Genomic DNA, 19,316 nt, shown 5'->3' with positions numbered 1-19,316 from the left:
AGATGGATAGCAAACTAAATGTAAAATCTACATTTTAAAAGAAACACTGATAGTTACTGGTTACTGCTTGAATATATGATTATGTTTCCCTGTGAAAGAACTGAGGAAGTTGTTTTAAAGAGCAAATCGAACTCCAGAATGCAAGCATTATTTGTTGAAAAGAGTTGGTAAAATTTAAAGTCAATGATGGTTCTGTGTCATTTATTAGACTCCCATTCCAACAGGATAAGTGTTTTCACATTAATTCTCAATAATACTGAAAACAAAACCCCCCAAACCAAAAAAAAACCAATGCTGCCTTGGTTGATAAAAATAGAAGAAACGAGCAAGGGCCAACAATCAATAGAGAACAAAATGAATTATCAATTATCTTAAGGGCAATAAATCCTGACTCAAGAACAAATATCAAATGAAGGAATTATATACACATCTTATTTTTACTGGATTTTAAGCTTTTACGGGACAGGAGTCTACTATACTGGCCCGCACACTTAGTCATTCATTGATTCAGTATTTACTGAATACCTACTGGTGTTCCAGGCGGTATGTTAGATCCTAGGGGCACAATGGAGTGACAAGAAGGCAGTTCCTGTCCTGTGGGACTTTGTGTTCAGCACAGGGATAGGGACCCCAACATATATGGTGGATAAGCCAGCATGCCTGGTCACGCTGGGGATAGCACATCACACCTAAGAGTACATCTGAATAACCGTGTAGACCACATACAGTAAATACCGTATAGCGGTTAACGACACAGCATTCCTGATCCAGGATGGTATCTCTCCAGTTATTTCAGTTTGAATCTTTATCATGACACTTTATCTTTCTTTGACTGGTCCTTCACAAGGTCATCATACTCAGCTCCAGACGCTGGGATTTTTGGATTACCATGTGCCAAAGGAATTCCTATATATATATATATTTTTTTTTTTTTTGGAAATAGTGAAAAAAAATTTCTTTTGGTTTCTAATTTTTTCTTAAATTGAAGTATAGTTGATTTTTAAAAATATGGAACGCTTCACAAATTTGTGTGTCATCTTTGTGCAAGGGCAGTGCTAATCTTCTGTGTTGTTCCAATTTTAGTGTATGTGCTGCCGAAGCGAGCACAGGAATTCTTGACTAGAATCAGTGCTTAGGAGTAGTAAGTAGAACCAGATGTGGGTGCACACATGTATATATGTATAATATAAATGTATATATATACACACATTATATATACACACACATACATGCGCCTAGTATATTTCATTTTTAATCAGATAAAAACATAAACCCAAATATATATGTATATAAATATATGTGTGTATTCTTTCTTTGTATCTATCTTTATTTATATTTGGTCAAAAAATGAAGTGTAATGGCGGGTGGGAGTAGATCTCAGTGGTAAAACGTGTGCTTAGCGTGCATGAGGTCCTGGGTTCAATCCCCAGCGCCTCCTCTAAGAATAAAGAAATAAGCCTAATTACCTCCCCCTACCAAAAAAAAAGTGTAATAGATCATAACGCCACTGCTCTCGGGACAGAGAAAGGCAGGGTTGTAAGGGCAGTGAATCGCTGCAGGTTGGGGAAGAACAGATTGACCACGGGCTGAGGGGAGCTGAGATGGGGAGGCCCCAGCTCCAGGTGTTGGTGGGAGGAGCTCCAGCCCGTAGGCAGTACCCGACAGCCAGAGAGCAGTGAGCAAACAATAGGTGTGTTGTCCAGGAGAGCAGCAGCCATCAGGATGTCCAACTTGAGGTAATGGAGGAAAGGAGGCCTGATAGATGCCTAGAATACGGACGCAGAGAATCGAGGAGCAAAGCTGAAGGCAAACAAGCATCACCAGCAGGGGTATCTGTTAGCGCACAGCAGAGTGTGTGTTGTAAGGCTGGGGCCGACTCCAGAGAGCACAGTCCAGACCACAGGCAGAGAAAATTAAGTTCCATGCAGGTTGAAAGGCCAGGGCTTCAAGAGCAAGAAAAGGGCTGTGAGTTAGTGCTTAGAAGGGGGCCAACGTTAGGGCTCCCCAAGTAAGTAGCAAAGGCAGCAGGAGGCTGGCTCCTGGGCTCGGGACTGGGGTGCTGAGAATTCTTCCTGCCACAGGGCCAGGAAAGGTCTGGGCTCGATGGTAAAGGGTGTGCTGACAGTAGGGAGAGGACTACAGAGATTACAGACAAGGCAGGACCAAGTGGTGACTGCTTTGCAGCAAAAGCCTCATTAAACCATTTTTTTTAATTGAAGTAAAGTTGACTTACAATGTTGTGTTAGTTCCTGGTGTACAGCGAAGTGATTCAGTTATATATACATATATATTCTTTTTCATTATAGGTTATTACAAGCTACTGAATACAGTTCCGTGTGCTACACAGTAGGACCCTGTTGTTTATCTATTTTGTACATTACACCATCTTTTAATCATAGTAAACAAGTGCTTTGAAACAAAGAGAAATGAAAATGGAAATGGGAAAAGGAGCAAGTCATTTACAAGGAAAACTAGAAGGGGAAGTAAAAAATAGTATATTATTACAAAGAAAAGAACAAATTTCATTTTTTAAACTTTTCTTTATTTTGTGCACTGAATTACATTTACATATAACCATCTTCTTTTACTCTTAAACACAATTTCTGTTTCGGCTTGGTCCTTCTAAACCATGACAGGGTACTATTAACCAATAAAATGATGTAGTCATGTCCATGCTGAAAAATGTAGATGTTTCCTCTGCTCTTCACAACACTTCTGTCCTAAAGCATCACTCTGCCAAGGACGTCCCTTCACCAGTCCCTCCTTACTAGACTCTAATTTATCTTTGTATCTACAATGATTTAGTGCTGCCTTTGCCTCATAAAGTCTTTACAAGAGGAAAATGACTTTGAATGGATTAACTTGGATTAATCTACTGAGTTAACGCCTTCCCTGAAAGCAGAACTCTCCATTTCACTGAAGATGGTATAACCCATAGTTTCTCTGACCTCCCCCACCGGCTTCACCCTTTCAACATAGTCCAAGTCACCCTCTAAAACTGGGTCTTGATGGCAAGATTCAGAAATGCTTAAGAGGAAATTCTATCCTTATCTCGCTCATTCATTTAACAAATATTGAGCACTTGTTCTGTGCCAGGAAGGAGGCTCTGAGGAAACAGCTGAGAACAAGATTGACAAGGTCTTTGCTCACATGGCATTTACATTCTAGTGGGTCAGAGAAACTCAGATCGTAAACAAATAACTAAATGATCAAGGAAATTTCATACAGTAAAAAGTGGCATAAAGAAAATGAAAACTGGCTTTGTTGGAGTGCTAATTTAAGACAGGTGCTCAGGGAAGGTGTCCTTGAGGATCTGAGAGTGGCAGAAGGGTGATTTCCCATTCCAAATTAATACCATGTGGTTTGGGCATGCAGTGATCACGCTTGAGATCTATACCTCAACCAAATTGTGCAGAGCCAAAAGTCCCATTTCCAGCCCATTCTGTTAACCTACTTAAAGGAAAACCATCACATTAGAGAATGTTAAATTGAGACCCTGAGGTGTTGCCTTTGAGTTTGGGGGCCAGACCATACGTGTCCAGATGTTTCCTTGGGCTTCCTGGCTGCTCTTGTTCATTTAGTGGGCAGGCAAACCGGAGAAACAGGCTAGCATGCATACACATGCCGGGAGCCAGAGAAAATAACCATGCTCTGCTCACTTGTTGGTAGGTAGGTTGTCTGCCGTGATAATGGTTAAGGATCTAAGCCTGGGCGCTAAGTTGGGCCTTATCCATGAAGAGCAAAAGGATGTCAAGTAAAATTCCCAAAGACTTGAATACGAGATCCTTTTGTAGAGAAGCACAGATATCATGACTTAAAACTTGATTCTTCTTATTTGCTCTCATTTCTATAGTGGTATACAACACAACCTAGACAACACCAGTTTGTACGTTTGGGAAACTTGATGCACTAAAAGTTCCAACCTGAGAGTATCTATTTTATAGACTGATTCATATGCCTGAAAATTGAACTAGGCTCTAGAGAGTATATTAACACATTGTCATGGTTTTATCTGCCATGACACATTGCTCAGCATGTATCAATGAGTTCTTTGGCCAATCAGTCTGAATCTCCTCCAGCCAAAGTTCTACCCTTTCCCCTACAATTGAAGCAGTGTTACATGTAGAAAACTTGAGTGACAGATTTTAGGTGATGCAGGGGAACTATGTACCGTACATTCATCCTGCCCAGCAGGATACTATAATCCATGACTTTCAAACCTGAGACAGCTAGAGTTCAAGAAGACAAAGAATAAACAGAATTGGAAAATAATTTGGAATTACAGAGGGTTTGTGAGGCATTAAGGGCAAAGGGGGAGAAAAGGGGACAGAATAAAAGATGAACAAAATAATCTTTAAACGAGAATGTAAGGGAATTTAGCCATTTAAACAATAATATAAGGAAATACTCTGGAATCTAAACTTCTCTCAAGGGAGAATGTGTGTAAAAACAAGCATCAGTGCCAGGCACATTCTTTTCCTTGCCTCTCTCTTTTACTCACAGTTTAAACAGCGATTTTATAAAGAGAACTTTAAAAAGAGTATCTTTTGTAAAGAGACTTAATTTAACACCAAACATTCGTTGGAAGACTTACCAAAGAGATCAAGGTCACATTTGGTTGATAAAAAGAGGCCTATACTGTCTCCACATACAGGACATTAAATACTTTTAACAGCATTTTCCAAAGAACGAGGAGAAATGGAAGGAAAGAGGGAGTGACAATTATCTACATCTTCCAAATGGAGGGAATGAGACTCCGGAGGGTAATCGAGGTCACCAGAGTGAGCCAAAGGTAGAGAAAGGAGCAGTATTTATAGTCCGCTGACTTCAGTCCTGTTGGGCTAACGCCGCTCCTCATCTTTGCCTTTGGAATTCACAGGCTCGCAGATCACAGGGCCCCCGGGAGGGCCTGGCCTAGGAGCTCCTGGACCGACGCGGAAATGCTTTTTTCCCCTGCAGCTCACTCGGAGCCCGTCCACCTCCACCTCCCTACCTGTGCCTTGGCACCTTGGCAAAGAGCCCAGAAAGAAGCCGGGGAGCGGTGGGTGAATAATGGATGCAGTGTGGCTACATTTTTCTTTTCTTTGTCGCAACCACTACTACCACGACCAGGCAGTTCCCCGCCGTGGTGTGTGAATTCCGAGCGATCAGGCTTATTTCGCGCGCGCCGAGCTGCGCTCGCGCGCAGTATCAGAGTTTGTCGGAGGAGGGGTCCACGCGAAGGAACCCAGGAGAACAGGCAGTCCGTGGGGGCCCGGCCCGCGAGCAGCACACGGCTGCGGTGTCCCCGCCGCTCCTCGGCGCTCGGTCGTGTGCGGCCCCGCGTCTCCTCGACGCGGCCTCCGGAGACGAGTTGACCCCGCCACGGCGGCGGTGGGGCGGCTCGGTGAGGAGGGGACGGCGGGGCCGCGCGGAGGAGAAGCCCCCGCCTCCACCCCCTCAGCAGCCCGGCGCCCCCTTGCCGGCTGCCGGCCCTCCTCGCCGGCAGCAGGGCGCCGAGCCCCGCGGACCCTTCGGGTGCTTCCGCCACGCTCTCGGCTCCTTTCGGCTCCCGGGCGGGGCGGGAGCCCTCCCAGTGCGCGCGCGCTGCGCAGAGTCTCGCGGAGGCCCGCCCCTCCCCCCAGGACCCGCGCCCGCGCCGCCACCCCCCCTCCGTGTGAGTGTCGGCTGCGGCGGCGGCGGCTGCCGAGATTGGAATCCGCCTGCTGGCGCTCGGCGAAGGAGGAGGGAGGAGGGCGGGGAGGGCGGGTAGGAAGGCTCGGGCTCCGGCGCGTCGGTCCGCGGGAGACGAGGATCGAACGGCCGCGCGAGGGGCGACCGGGCTGGGGCCGCTGCACGCCCAGGGCGGAGGCCGAGCCGGGCCCCCGCCGCGCCCCGGCGGCTCGCCGCACCCACCCCGCTCCGCGCCGAGGGCTGGAGGATGAGTTCCCCGGGGTCCGGGTGAGTTGGCTCGTCCGGAGAGTGCGTGTGCGCGTCGTCAGGGGCCGGCCGCGGCGGGGAGGCCGGCGCGGGCTCGGGGCGAAGTTTCTGGGGGAGCCGGGCTCGCGCGGGAGGCCCGAGCCCGTGGACCGCCAGGCCCGGCAGCCCCGCAGGGTCCCTGCCGCCCGGGCTGTGTCAGGCCGCGGCCGACTGGGCCCCGCCGCCTGGGTCCCGGCCTTGCGGGAGACGCGGGCCCCCCGGGCGCCCGACTTCGATCCCTGGCTGCCCCCCGCGACGTCCCTGCCGCCGGGGCCCTCTTTGTTCCCCACCCCCGGGTTTCAGGCCGAGTTTGGGGAGGCGGTGTGGGCGAAAGCCGCCTCCGAGGACGCTTCTTGAATCCTTAAATGGGAAAGGCGCTCACCTCCCTCGCCTGGGAGCTGCAAGGGTGATATTCGCGACTTGTCTATTACGCTTCTCCAAAAAAAAAAAAAAAAAAAAGGAAACGAATGTCTGTTTCGTGGGGCGGTAGAACCGAGAGGAAGTGCCAGCCCTCCCGCAAAACTTGCCCGCAGGAAGGTGCCAGGTTTCTCGGAGGTTCACCTGTTGTCCTGCGCCGCCTCTGCTGCCATGTCTGTTGTGATTCTGCACTTCAGTTTCTGAAAACTTTCTGCTGGATTGAGTGTAACCCCCCCTCCTTTTTTTTTTTTTTTCTTGCTTTTTTTCCTCTTGCTTTCTTGCTTTCCAGACTCCTAGTGGAAAGGTTTGGCAAGAAAAAAAAATAGCTTGCGTCAGGGAAGAAAAATAATGTGCTGTGTGTTAGGGTCTGGCGTTTTGCGACTTTCAGGCTCTCGGATGTTTTAATTTGGTCAAAGTGCTGCAGGTTTTCTCTTTTAAATGGTTAGCAAACTGTTCTGAGTACATAGTACGAACTTGGCACGTTCACCTGTGTTACGTCATTTAATCCTTAGGATAATCCTGGTTATTGTATTCCTCATTTTTTAAGACGAGGAAAAAGAGACGCAGAGAGGTTAAATAACTTGTCTCAGCCGGGGTTTGAACCCAGGGTTTTCTCTGTTGTTTAGGGTCTGTTAAAGTGAGGGCATACGAAGAGTTAAACAACAACAACAACAAAAAGCCTTTCTCTGCGAACACTTTTAGGTTTAGGAGCACTTTATAGTTACTCATACTTGAGATGATCGCTTGAGTTGATTTTGTTGCTTGAGCTGAAAACAACTCCTTTACTGTATTTATTTATGAGAGGAGTTCAACTCTGAATTAAAGTAGAATGTAACTTAATGTTTACCACTGTTTTCACTTATTGAAATAAAAAGTTTGTAAACTAGAATTTTATTTAGATATTTAAAATTAAAGCTAAAATACAGGCAGTTCTGGGCTAGAAATGGTGTGAAGTTTACAAAAGGCCAGTTGAAATTTAGAATGCACTTTTAATGGAATCAGTATTCCACTCCTGTTCCCCCCCCACACACACACCCCTTCTCCATAGAATTCATTTCAAACTTTTTCTCCTTTCTTCACTTACACCCTTTACTGAAGATTGAGATATCCAGTGGGAGCTTCTTCCAGAATTTACTAGATTCCTTCTGTCTTCCTGCTTCTTTCCTTCCATCTCAGTGGAAAAATATTTTTTGTCCTTCTTACTAGTTAACACTTTTTTATTTCATTTTTCTCTTCTTTCTTTAGTAGAGTGTATGAGTTACACTTTTGTCTTAGGATTCTTAAAAGTACAGATGTGCTTAAGACTTATTCAGTTCGCAAAAAACCTTCCCTTGAGTCCACTACTCCCTCAGGCTGTCTTTTTGCTGCCTTTCCTTTTCAAATCATATTAAGATTTAAAAAGTTTTGTCCGTATAAAAGTAATACATGTTTCTTAAAGAAAAATAGAGCAAAATTGAAGTAAATTAAAATTCATCCTTTGTAATCCCATCTCTAGACATTGCCAAGAGTAGTTTACTTTTCCTGCCTTTACTTCATGACATCTGTTCACTTCTTAACCCCTTGTTATCTGGATTTTGTCTTCACAAAGGTCACCTATAACCTAATAAATGCATTTAAGCCCCCTTTCTAAGTCAGCTGGAGCTTTTTGTAGCATTTAACACCGACCTCTCATTCTTGAAATACCTTTCCTTGGCTATCATTCACCTAACCATTTCATTTTAGTGAATACTTACTATGTTCTAACATAACCCACAAGGCAGTGGTAGGCAACAACAGGTATGGCCTGTGCCCTCGTAGAGTTTAAAGTCTACTGAGGGAGACATATGTTGAAGAATGAATTCTATAATTAAATATGATTGTATAATTAAAGTGTGGAGTATTATAAGAGCTTAAAATGGGGACCTGACGTGGTGCTCGTGTGTGCTGGGAGAATCTCAGAAGGTATTAAAAATGTTACTTTGGAACCCTGTGACAATTCTGAAGGGCGAGTATAAATTAACTAGATGAAAAGAGGGCTTCTGTGACATTATACTATTTTGTTGTTCTTTGCCCCCTTTCTGGTCTTCCTTCTTCCCAATTAATGTAAGTGTTCTCCAAGTTTCACTTCTCAGATTATTTTTCTGTATTTCTCTGGTCCTTTGACATTATTGTTTCAGACCCTTCTGTCTGAATAATTCTCTTCTGTCAAATAATTGTTCTTTTTTTCTCTTCTGCGCTTGGATCCGTTTTTCCAATTGTTTTATGCACATCTATACCTGATTATTCAGGTTCAGAGTGAACTCTTTCTTCTTCCCAGACTTGTTTCCCTGTGTACCTGATTTCTGTTGATGTGCCAAACCCACACCTTTCCCCATTCCATCGTATCTTGTCTGTAGCCAGCGTCTGTTGGTTCTACTTTCATGGTATTGTCAGTCTCCTCTCTATTCCCGCTAACTCTGGTACAGTTCTTAATACATGTTGGTGTAAACGTTATAACAGATTTTTAAAATGAGTTGGGCCGTTTTTCTTTTTCTCTTTTCAGGAGCAGTGTAGACTGGGGATTATCTTTTACTTGAGAGTTTGGCAGACCTCACCTATAAGAGCGTTCAGGCTTAGATTTTTTTTTTTTCCCCTAGAGAGGAATCTGAGTACCATTTCAGTTTATTTAATAGCTGTTGCTCTGTGTAGTTATCTACTTGTTATGTGAATTTTTGTGTTTAATGTTTTTCTCCAGAAATTTATTTATTGAGCTTTCAAATCTAGTGTTATTTGATTTTCACGCAGTTCTTTTTTCTTTAAATTTCTTTGACTTGATATACTTGTACACAGTATTATATCCCATGTATATATTTGTATATTTGAAAATTTTCAACCTTTTTCCCCATTTTATTAAGATATAAGTTGTATAGCATAATGATTTGACTTAAATACATCATGAAATGATTATCGCAACTTGAGTGAACATGTCATCTCATATAGATACAAAATTAAAGAAATAGAAAAGCAATTTTTTTCTTGTGATGAGTACTCCTAGGTTTCACTGTCTTACCAGCTTTCGTATATAACACAGCAGTGTTAATTATATTTATCACGTTGTACATTACATCCCTAGTATTTACTTATCTTGTAACTGGAAGTTTTTACCTTTTGACACTTATTTGTCTTAAAAAAAAAACTTTATTGAAATTTAATTTATATACAGTAATATGCACACGTGTTAAAGGTGCAGTTCTGTGAGTCACTTGGTCTTTTAAGGTGATTTTTATATAAATAGAATGTGTCTGTAACTGGCTTTGTTGTATATTAAAATAATACATGGTCTAGCCTAGCAGAGACGGGACATCAGTTATAGTAGTACTGATCTGACTTTTGGATTGTAGGAGTAGGCGGCCATGGAGAGAAAGGAAAAGGGGTTTCCTCTCAGGCTAAATTTTGATCTAGAAAGTCTTTGCTTTCCTTCTTCCCTTTTCTACCTTTTATTAATGTTTGTGCTTTTCAGATGCCTTTTTAAAACCTCAAGGTCCATATTGACCAGGTCAGTCCAACTCTTTAACATTTATGAGATTAAATGTTGAGTTACATTGAATTATATCAACCTAAGATGCACCACAATTTTATAGACCACTTTTAAAGTAAATGTTTCTGGTTAACCTTAAGAAGCCATTGATTGATTGTAAGATGTACCCTAATTTCAGAGATGCTAAAATATGAAAAGTATATGTGCTTTAGAATTCATAAATAAGGTTCCTCTCACTTATCAAAACTCCCATTCCTTTAGTGTAGATGTTGAGAAGAATTTAAGCCACACTTACGTGGTGGGAGTGACTTAAAGCTCTACTGTTCCTATGAAAAATTAAGAGGATGGTAAAATTTCAGGCACTGTAGAGAAATATGTATTTTTTGGATGATGTCTCTCACAGCTAGATATGCCAGTCTGATGTGGGGTACTTTGACCCCCAACTTTTCCCCCTTAATTTCTTTTGCTCATTTTCTGAACTCACAGGTTTTCTAAGAGCTGGTAATTTTCACAAAATAGCACAGATTCTGTAAGGGGGAATTGTGGGAGGGTTGTGATATCCAATTTTGTGAGTTATTTTAAAGACAGTAGTATTTATATATTATCATTAACAATCATCATATGCTTAGTTTTTAGGAAAGTACAAAAATAATTGTGAATGTTTGGATAACTTATTAAATCATAGTCCTAATATTTGTCAATTTTTATAGCCAATATTTTAAAGGCTAAAAAAAATAGAAAATGAATGATGTGTTCAGAGATCCCCAGTAATGTTTTTTGAAGAAAGCACTAATTAGAGTAGGGTCTTAAGCCAATCAGATGATTAGTAGAATCTCATAGTGGACTCAGTGGGTCCCTAAACCAAGTTCATAGGGGCGATTAAATAGATGTAACAGCATACACTGAATCAATAAGAAAAGATATTCTTGGGTATCTTTTATTAAAAACAGGTGAATCTGAGCTCCTCTGATGTTGTGGATGTTGTTATTCTTACTTCTATACTTTCATGTTTCTGATGAACCTTGTTTTCTTACTGTATATGTTTGTTGTACCACTAATAACATCTGAGACAGTGAAGCTTGGCTGTTGGTCTACCTGTATAATTGGCTGTTCACTTAAGGAGGATGGGGGTATGTCAAGTGTGGGGATAAAATAATCAGGTTTGCAGTTTAGTGAGATGAGTTAACATAGTGGAGAATCAGTGTGAAGAAAAGAAGACTGGAGACACTGAAACTTGTAGGGAGGCTGTTCCATCCTGGCTCAGACTAGAATGGTGGCAGGTAATTAGGGCTCAGAATGGACAGGACTTGCTAATTAGCTATGGGAGAGAGACAGAATGGGATTGTCAAGAATGATTCCCAGGTTTCTAGCTTGAAAACCTGTTAGGGTAGATAGATGTGTGTTGTTGACTAAGATGAAAAATGTGGAGGGAGAGCTGGGTTGGTGGAGGAAGATAATTAGTTTTGATCACATGGGGTTTGAGATTCCTCTGAAAACAACCAAACAGAGATTTCTACTTGGCAATTGCATACATGGGTCTGGAGTTTGACAGAGGTTTGGGCTGGAAGTAGACATTTGGGAGTGATTAACATGTAAGTTGTATATTCCAGCAGCGGGAGTTGGATGACTCTCTCAAGTGACTTTTGCTAGGAAGTGACAAACCCAACCCAAATTAGCTTAAAGAGGAAAAAAGGTTCCCCACCCCTCACATTTTTGAAAAGACTAGAAATAGGCATGGCTGGATCTAAATGTTCAGATGATGTAATTGGGAGTGTGTCTTCTCTGCTATCTGTTTTTTTGGCCCCATTTTTCAGGCTGGTACTTTCATCTAGCAGAGGAGGACCACTGGCATCTCCAGCCTTATATGGGCCTTATTGCTGTGGATTCAAGAGAGGGAAAATGATCTCTTTCCCAGGTGCATGTATTCTGTCTCATGGAGAGATTCTTATTGGATCTACATAGAGTCTGGGGTACCATCATTGGCCAGACCTGGCTTACATGCCCACTGGAGCAGTCTGGGACTGGTAGCCTTCTTGGAGCCATGTGAGATCAGCAAATGGTTGTTTCCCCAAAGAAAGGATGGCTCTGGGCAGGTAAACAACATAAATCCACTATTTTTGGTTCTTAACCTTTCAAAGCCTTTTTTTTTTTTTAAGTATCTGAAGAAAAATACACAAATACAACAATTAGATGTATAATTTCATATTTATGTTATGGACTGCATATCCTAGGACAGCCCTGAGAAACACCAATTTAAGACCGAGGTAGAGAAGATAGACATTAAATAATCTCACCAACAATTATCTAATTATAATTATGTTAAGATATACAAAAGGGACGTACAGGCAGCTTATAAGAGCATGTAATAAGGAGACCTGGTCTGTTTAGAGTGCAGGTGCTTTGGAAGGCTTTCCTGAGAAAGTGACCTATAGAGTGAGATGCTGGACCAGAAAGGGGAGGGAGAATGTTCCTGGAAGTATTCAGTAGTTTTTACAGCAAATGTTTTTTGCTTTTTAAAAAAAACTATGAAAGTAATACACCTTTTGTGGGTGTATTTGGAAAAATAAAAAATTATAAAGAAGCAGCAAAACACTTTTAAGTTTTTTCTGATTTTTAAAAATAAACTAACATCTAGTAGTGGTGTTGCCACTAAGTTTACCGTGCAGTCTTGTGTGCTACGCTAAACCTATCTGGATCTCAGTTCTCTTATCTTAAAAAGTGAAAGGACGTAGTGAACTTCAAGACCATTTTTTGCTTAAAGAAAAAAATTCCATGACTTTAATGTTAGTTGCTGAAATTGCAGGTCTTATAATGCTTTTGGTCTTGATGACATCACTGGATTTCTGACTTTTGGCTGAAAAGTCACTCTTCTTGCCTTGGCAACCACTTTAAGTAATGAAGGGAATGGCTTATGACTAGTGGTGTTCTTGCATGCCCTGCTTTCTTATCTCCTCTTTTGAGCTTTTTTTTTTCCTTTAGCTTTTAGGTAAATTATCTGAAATGTTACAGGTTTTCAATTTTAAAACTGGAGGAGGCTTGCAGGATTGTGGTACTGTTTTGTGTATATTGAAATTTGTAGATAGTTTTCTTACTTGAAGTTGAAATATTTGTATAAGGAATATAAGATCTTGAATGTCTTACATTTGCATTGAATAAGTCTATTTTAGATTTTTGGCTAACAGGAGCCCCTGATGGGAAGTGTCGGGCAAGGTAAAGGCTGTTAAATTTTGGTGAAGTTCTTAAAACTTACATATTTTTCAAAAAAAAATCATTTAAAAATGTCATGAAATAAATATTTCAACAGTAACTACCCAGAAGTATCTTACATATATACCAAATCAACAAAATACAGTTACTTGATGACAGGTAATTTTTATTGTCTCCATTTCAGTAATCTTTCATATAATGAAAATGTTGAGGAAAAAACCTGCTTTTTGAATTTATATGTGTGTATCTGAGTAAAGAAGAAAAGTTAATCTTCCTGAAATAGTGCTTTAGTCATCATCTCTACTTGTTAAACATTTTTCTCTGGTTTCTTATTTGCTTACAATATAACATTTAAATTATCTCATTCAGATTGGCCTTCTGCTCTGGCCCAGTCTGCCTTTTCTGCTTTATTCACTTCCTATTAGCCTGTGTCACCTAAATATTCAGTTCTGGGTTTGGGTTCAGAATCCTTAGGAACATTGCTGTCTACTATGGTAGCCTAAATCATATGTGATTGTTAAATATTTGAAATATGGCTAGTCTGAATGTGCACCAGATTTTGAAAATAGTACTGAAAAAGAATGTAAAATATCTTGTATTTTGGAAGTATTAATTACATATTGATATGATACTGTTTTAAATATGTTGGGTTAAATAGTTTTTTTTTTATTCTTTTTGCTTCTTTAATTTGGCTACTAAAAAATTTAAAAGTATGCACTATATTTACAGTGCTACCTTTCCTTGCCTCTATTCGTTGCTCATCACAATACTTCAAAATCTAGTGTATATCCTGTCTCTTCTGTGAAGCCTTCCTCAGTGGTCCAAGGCTAAAAGTTAGATCTTCTACATTATCTGAAGGCAGTATTTTGATGTTTCTCGTACCATCTATTAATATATTAGATTTCTTTACTGTAAGCCTTTTCAGCTTTTAATCTAGTGAAGCTCCAATGTCATTTCCCTAACTATATGTTACCATTAGAACCCTCCTTTGTTTTTTGTGTTTACAGAAGTTACACATAACTTGTGGTTAAAACTTCAAATAATACAGATGTGAAGTAGAAAGTGAGTCTTCTATAATCCGCCCCACCCCCAACAGATTACCACTGTTAAAAGTAATGCAGAGAGAAGTATAATCTTTCTTTGCCATTGTCTTCGTTTCTTCCTCTTTCCTTCTCCCTGTTTTCCAAAAAATGCGGTCATACTCTGCATCATTTTCTTTAACTTTCTGTTTTCACTGAATATATAGCAGGACTCTTTATGTCAGTACATGCCAATTTCCTCATTCTTTTTTAGTAGTAGAGTAGTATTGAGTATACCGTGTTTATCAGTTGCCTCTTGATGAATATTTAGATTGCTTCCAATTTGTTTGTTTGTTTTGCATTACAAACAGTGCTGTGGTGCTGTACATATCCTGTGAGACTATTTTTATTTTATAGGATGAATTCTTAGAAATACACCTACTGTAAGAGAAGCCACGGAGATTTGATACAGTGCCAAACTGCTCTGCAGAATCTTCGTAACAGTTCATGTTCCAATCATTAGTATTTTCCCATGTTCCCCCCTCCTCTCACCAGGACAGTAACATCAGTCTGTTTTAATCTTTGCCAGTTTGCCAGCTGAAGAAACATTATTATAGTTTTAATCTGTGTTTCTTTGATTATGAGTAAGGTTGAGCAATTTTATATGTTTTTTGGCACTTTGCATTTCTCTGTTCTTTGTTCATGTTTCTAATCTGTTTATTTTTTTCTTACTCATATGTAGGAACTCTTGGGGTATGGATATTAACCCTGACATGTTGCATTTGCTTTTTTATTTGTCATTTGTTTTTTATTTTTGTTTATAAAAACTAGTTTGCTGTTGTAAAAGTGTTAAGAACAAAAAATAAGAAGTTTAAGTTGTCTTATACTCTTAATTTATTTTATAAGCTCCTTAGTTGTCGAATTTTGTCCTAAAATGTTTTGTTTTGCCGACAGTACTAGTTCAGTGCTGTGTACAAAGTAAGTGTTCAAATATATGTATGTGTTGATGGGGAAGGGGTCCAGAATAAGCTACTGTGGCATAAAAATTATTTTGAGCTGAAGGCATTTGATAATAGACTTTTTTTCTGAACCCCTTTATCTGCCTAAAAGCAGAGCCTCTCAGAACTCAGTTGTTGTAAATCCGCTTCCCAGAGTTTCAAAAGCAGAGAAGATTGACTCTTAATCACTAGAGAGGAGAAGAGAGGGAAAGCGGGCATCACACCTAAACTGACATTGTCACACAGAAAGATCCTATCTCCTGTGTATTCACCTAATGGTCCACCACTTATATTTTCTCAAAGTCATTTGTTTTCTTATAAATGTCCTTCTTCCCCTCCCTTTCTCCTATCAAGATGGCATATAAGCCTCAAATTTCAACTGCCTTCTTGAGTCACATTTTTCTGTAAACTGTGGTAAGTGAATAAAAGTCTGTCTTTTCTCTTGCCAGTCTGTCTGTTGTCAGTTTAATTTGCAGGCCTCCAAATCCTGAACCTAAGAGGATAGAGGAAAATTTTTTACTCCCAGGCAACGACCAGATTGATTTTTTCTGGCTATTAGAGCAAAGGATAATAAGCAAGTGAAGGTTCTCTAAAAATAGTTAAGTATTTAAAGTATAAAAAGCATAAGTCAAATTTCTTAAAACTACATTTTTCACAATGTGTTATCCAAAACTAAACATTTGTTGAATGAAGTAGAATAAACTATTAGAGAGACACACCCCTCTCCCTGAATATTTTCCTACAATAATATTATTATTATTTGTTAATCAAGTGGCATAATTACTCTAATTGTGTTGACTAAAGCCTTTGTTCTTAAGTTATTCACTGTTTCTTGTTCTTTCTTAGCATCTTATCAGTTTGCATAAAAGATGGTATGTGACAGGTTCCGCTGGTCACATCATTGAGAAGAAACAACAAGAAAAGTCATTCAGTTAAGGTTAAATAAAATCTTTGTACAAAGAAGGTCCTTAATTTATTAAAAGAATGAAAGAATCTTGTAGTCTGTACCTTACTACTTTCTGTTTACTAGGTTTTTGACCTTGACCAAAGTAGTTAATCTTCCTAAGCCTTATTTCCTGCTGTGTAAAATGAGGATAACAATAGTCCTCTTGTGGGGTTACTGTGAAGACTAAATGAATGAGTGCGGTTAAGCACTGAGCACCAGTCTTGTCACATAGTGATGCTTAATAAATGTTAGTGACGATGGATATTTGTGTGTGAGAAGTTGAGGTTAGTTTTATCTTCAAAAGCAAATTTGAATAGTTCCATATATAGGGTCTTTGAAAATTAAATCCCAGTACCCTCTGAAAGTATGTGCTATTTTTGTCCACGTTATTAATACTGACATTTGAATTTGCAAAGTAATTCTGTGTGCAAACAGTACTAGCAAATTGACATAGGAGGTTTTGTTGCTTTTCCTGTTTTGTACATCAAGAATCTGAGGCTAATGAAGGTTAGTTGTCCCACCAAGGTCAAATAAGTAAAAGTAAGTAGAATCAGACTTTCTTAGTTATCTCAGAATGGGGACCAGGACCCCAGAGTTAAGTATAAAGTGAAGTCAAGGACTCTACAATCTACAAAAGCCTAAGCACTTGCTGCCCTGAATCCTTTCCAGGGCTTGTTAAGATGTAACAGAAACCCATAGAAAATGAAGGGGAGGAGAATTGTGCCACAGTGGTCACTGCAGTGGCTGGTTTGCCTGTGGGGAGCGTTATAGTTTTGCTTCCTTCTTCCTCCCTTGGGGTCACCTTCCTTTAGAAGCTTAGTTTGGGGAGGTCTAAGAGAACTAGTCCTGAAGGTTAGGAATACCAGCAAAAAGTGCAGTGGGCCACCTCATTATGTAGATGGTAGTCACTATGCACCTGATTGGTTTATCTTTGCCTATTTGAGCAAGGGCTAAAGTAAACTGGGGAGAAATCACAATGTGGACAGAGAGGGTGGCAGTGGACCAGCCTGCATTTGTTTTGAATTTCTCTTAGTTCAGGTGATCATGAAGAATGTAACCAGGCTGTAGTCATCTTGACAGGAGGGAGCAAAAGTTAGAAGAGGTTGAGCTGAAGCAGATCTTTAGGTAGGGGAATGTACACTGGGTTAGAGCCCCTCACCTCTCAGTTACCAGAAAGCTCCAGTTTGTCCCCAGAAGAAAGGCCATCATTTGGCTACCTGTGATACAGACGATATAGTTTGTATTAGCCAGGGAAGTGGCAACACCACAGAGCACTATTTTTATAGTCCTCAGATGTTGAGACAGTTTATTCTGTTCTCCCTCACCCCCACCCCCAATAGATCAGACTGCATCCCTGCCCCTGTTGAACTTTCTTGGACCATGGGCCAAGCCTAAATTTGGAGAGGAAGGAGATGATTGAAAGACTGAAGATTAAAGATTTAAGTATCAGTAAATTGGACTGGACTTTTTAATAATTGAAAGCTACTGGAAAGCTAAAGGAATTATTTCAGATGTCATTAAGGGGTCAGAAAGGGAGATTGGACCTACCATAGTCTGGGTTAGAAACTAGAGAAAAATGAAACCTTTTTTAATGTTTTTACCAGTTTCAGACCCTTTATTAAAATTACATAAGTATCAGCTTAAGTTCCTAGCTAAAGCCCCTCTGACACCAGACCCCATTCTCTTCTCTCCACAAAGCTATTAAAGTATATATACGACTGTTTGATCTTCTTAACGGTTTTGTTTCTAAGTACATTCTAATTCTGCTCAGTATAATTTAGCATTAGGCATGCCTCATTTAATTCTAACTATTTCAAATTTATAAACTGTATAGGACAACCTTTTAAATTGGAACATTAATTAAAATAGTTTATTGCTTAGTTTTTATGGACTTGGAGTTTATCAAACCTTGGGAACATTCAATAAAATAAAAAGGACTCAACAAAAAGCACTAGTTTAATATAGTTTACTTAGTGTATGATATTTTGAGCTTATAAAGTTTTAAGTTAATTTTTAGCCATTCATCTGGAAAAGATCAGTGGATTTCCATTTAAAGAGTATGGAGCAGTAAAATATAAGATTGAGATGGATTAGATAAACTGTGTACCTGGCCCTATTTTAAAGTATTTTATACATATTAATCAATTTAATCCTTACAAATATTGCATGATATAGGTATTGTTATCTGTTCCCTTTTACACATGAGGAAACTGAGGCGCAGAAGTTAAATAATTCGTCAAGGTGTGAATAGCTAGTAGTAAGTGGCAGAACTGGGATTCAAACCCAGGTAGTCTGACTTTAGAGTCTGTGTTCTTAACCACAGGATTATTTCATTCTCAAATGGAGTAGTATAATTTTAAAATGAGGATGTGTACTACACACAGACACATACGTGTTTGACTTTATTTTGTCCTGTTTTTATTCCCTGTTCTCCACAAAGAGTAGATAAGTTTGCCTGAGTTTGCTGTAGTGCTGCCTTAGGTACCTCGTAAAACATTATCTCCCCTCAAGGTCTAAATATATATATATTTGATGGGTTAAATTTGATTAACTCTTAACAATGAAACCCTGCTTTTTTTAAAATTTAAAATTTGGTAGAAACTATTCATAAATTTTTGATTGGTATTCTTTGACTTGACTAATGTTTGTATTGTAGAGAAAAGAATATTAAAAGGTCAGTAGAATCCAGTGCTTTTTAAGCATCCAGAACTCTTGTGAATATTTTCTTAAAATTAGTGCTCTATTATATATCTCATTTCCAAGACATGTAAGTTTAATTGTTGATAATTATACGAACTTTTTTTTTTTACAGCTTTACTGTGGCTGTTACTCTTTTTAAATTTTTTTAAATTTATTTTTTATTTTATTTTATTTTTCGGGGGATTTCATTAGGTCTATTTATTTATTTATTATTATTATTATTATTTTTAATGAAGGTACTGGAGATTGAACCCAGGACCTCGTGCACGCTAAGCATGTGCTCTACCACTTGAGCTATACCCTCCCCCATGGCTAATTGAATACTCCCCAAAGTAATTGAAATTGGAAAGATATTTGTAAAACATAATTATGTTATTCGTATTGTTTCTTAGAATACATTTAAAATCTACCATATGAGAGAACAGGAAGAAGAAAAGATTAAAAAAAAAACTGCAGCATCAATTGAAATAGAAGTGAACAAGCTCATCTAACGGGTAGTTTTTGGAGTCAGATAGGTTGAGAAATGAAACCTGTTTTTCACCTGATGATGGTGCTGAGAGTGTCCTCTGGAATAT

At 39.7% G+C, this 19,316-nt stretch overlaps 1 protein-coding gene and 1 non-coding gene across 3 annotated transcripts in view; one reads left to right on the top strand and one right to left on the bottom strand.

The window, feature by feature from the left end:
• Positions 1 to 1,002: 1,002 nt before the first annotated feature.
• On the bottom strand, positions 1,003 to 1,107 carry LOC123616528 (U6 spliceosomal RNA). The gene has a single exon (XR_006724533.1). It is a non-coding gene; the product is annotated as a U6 spliceosomal RNA (small nuclear RNA).
• A 3,914-nt stretch (positions 1,108 to 5,021) lies between these two features.
• Positions 5,022 to 19,316, top strand: part of BMPR1A (bone morphogenetic protein receptor type 1A) — a 129,386-nt gene continuing 115,091 nt past the window's right edge. The window contains exon 1 of one of the 2 annotated variants that reach the window (XM_074374343.1): positions 5,022 to 5,041. The gene's annotated coding sequence lies outside the window, so the exon portion shown is untranslated. Of the gene's footprint in view, positions 5,042 to 5,801; positions 5,941 to 19,316 lie in introns of those variants that run through there. The other variant, XM_074374342.1, reaches the window with a different exon arrangement.

This window comes from Camelus bactrianus, chromosome 11 (assembly GCF_048773025.1).
Source record: "Camelus bactrianus isolate YW-2024 breed Bactrian camel chromosome 11, ASM4877302v1, whole genome shotgun sequence".
Classification (NCBI taxonomy): domain Eukaryota; kingdom Metazoa; phylum Chordata; class Mammalia; order Artiodactyla; family Camelidae; genus Camelus; species Camelus bactrianus.
This window is presented reverse-complemented; position numbering and strand designations above follow the sequence as displayed.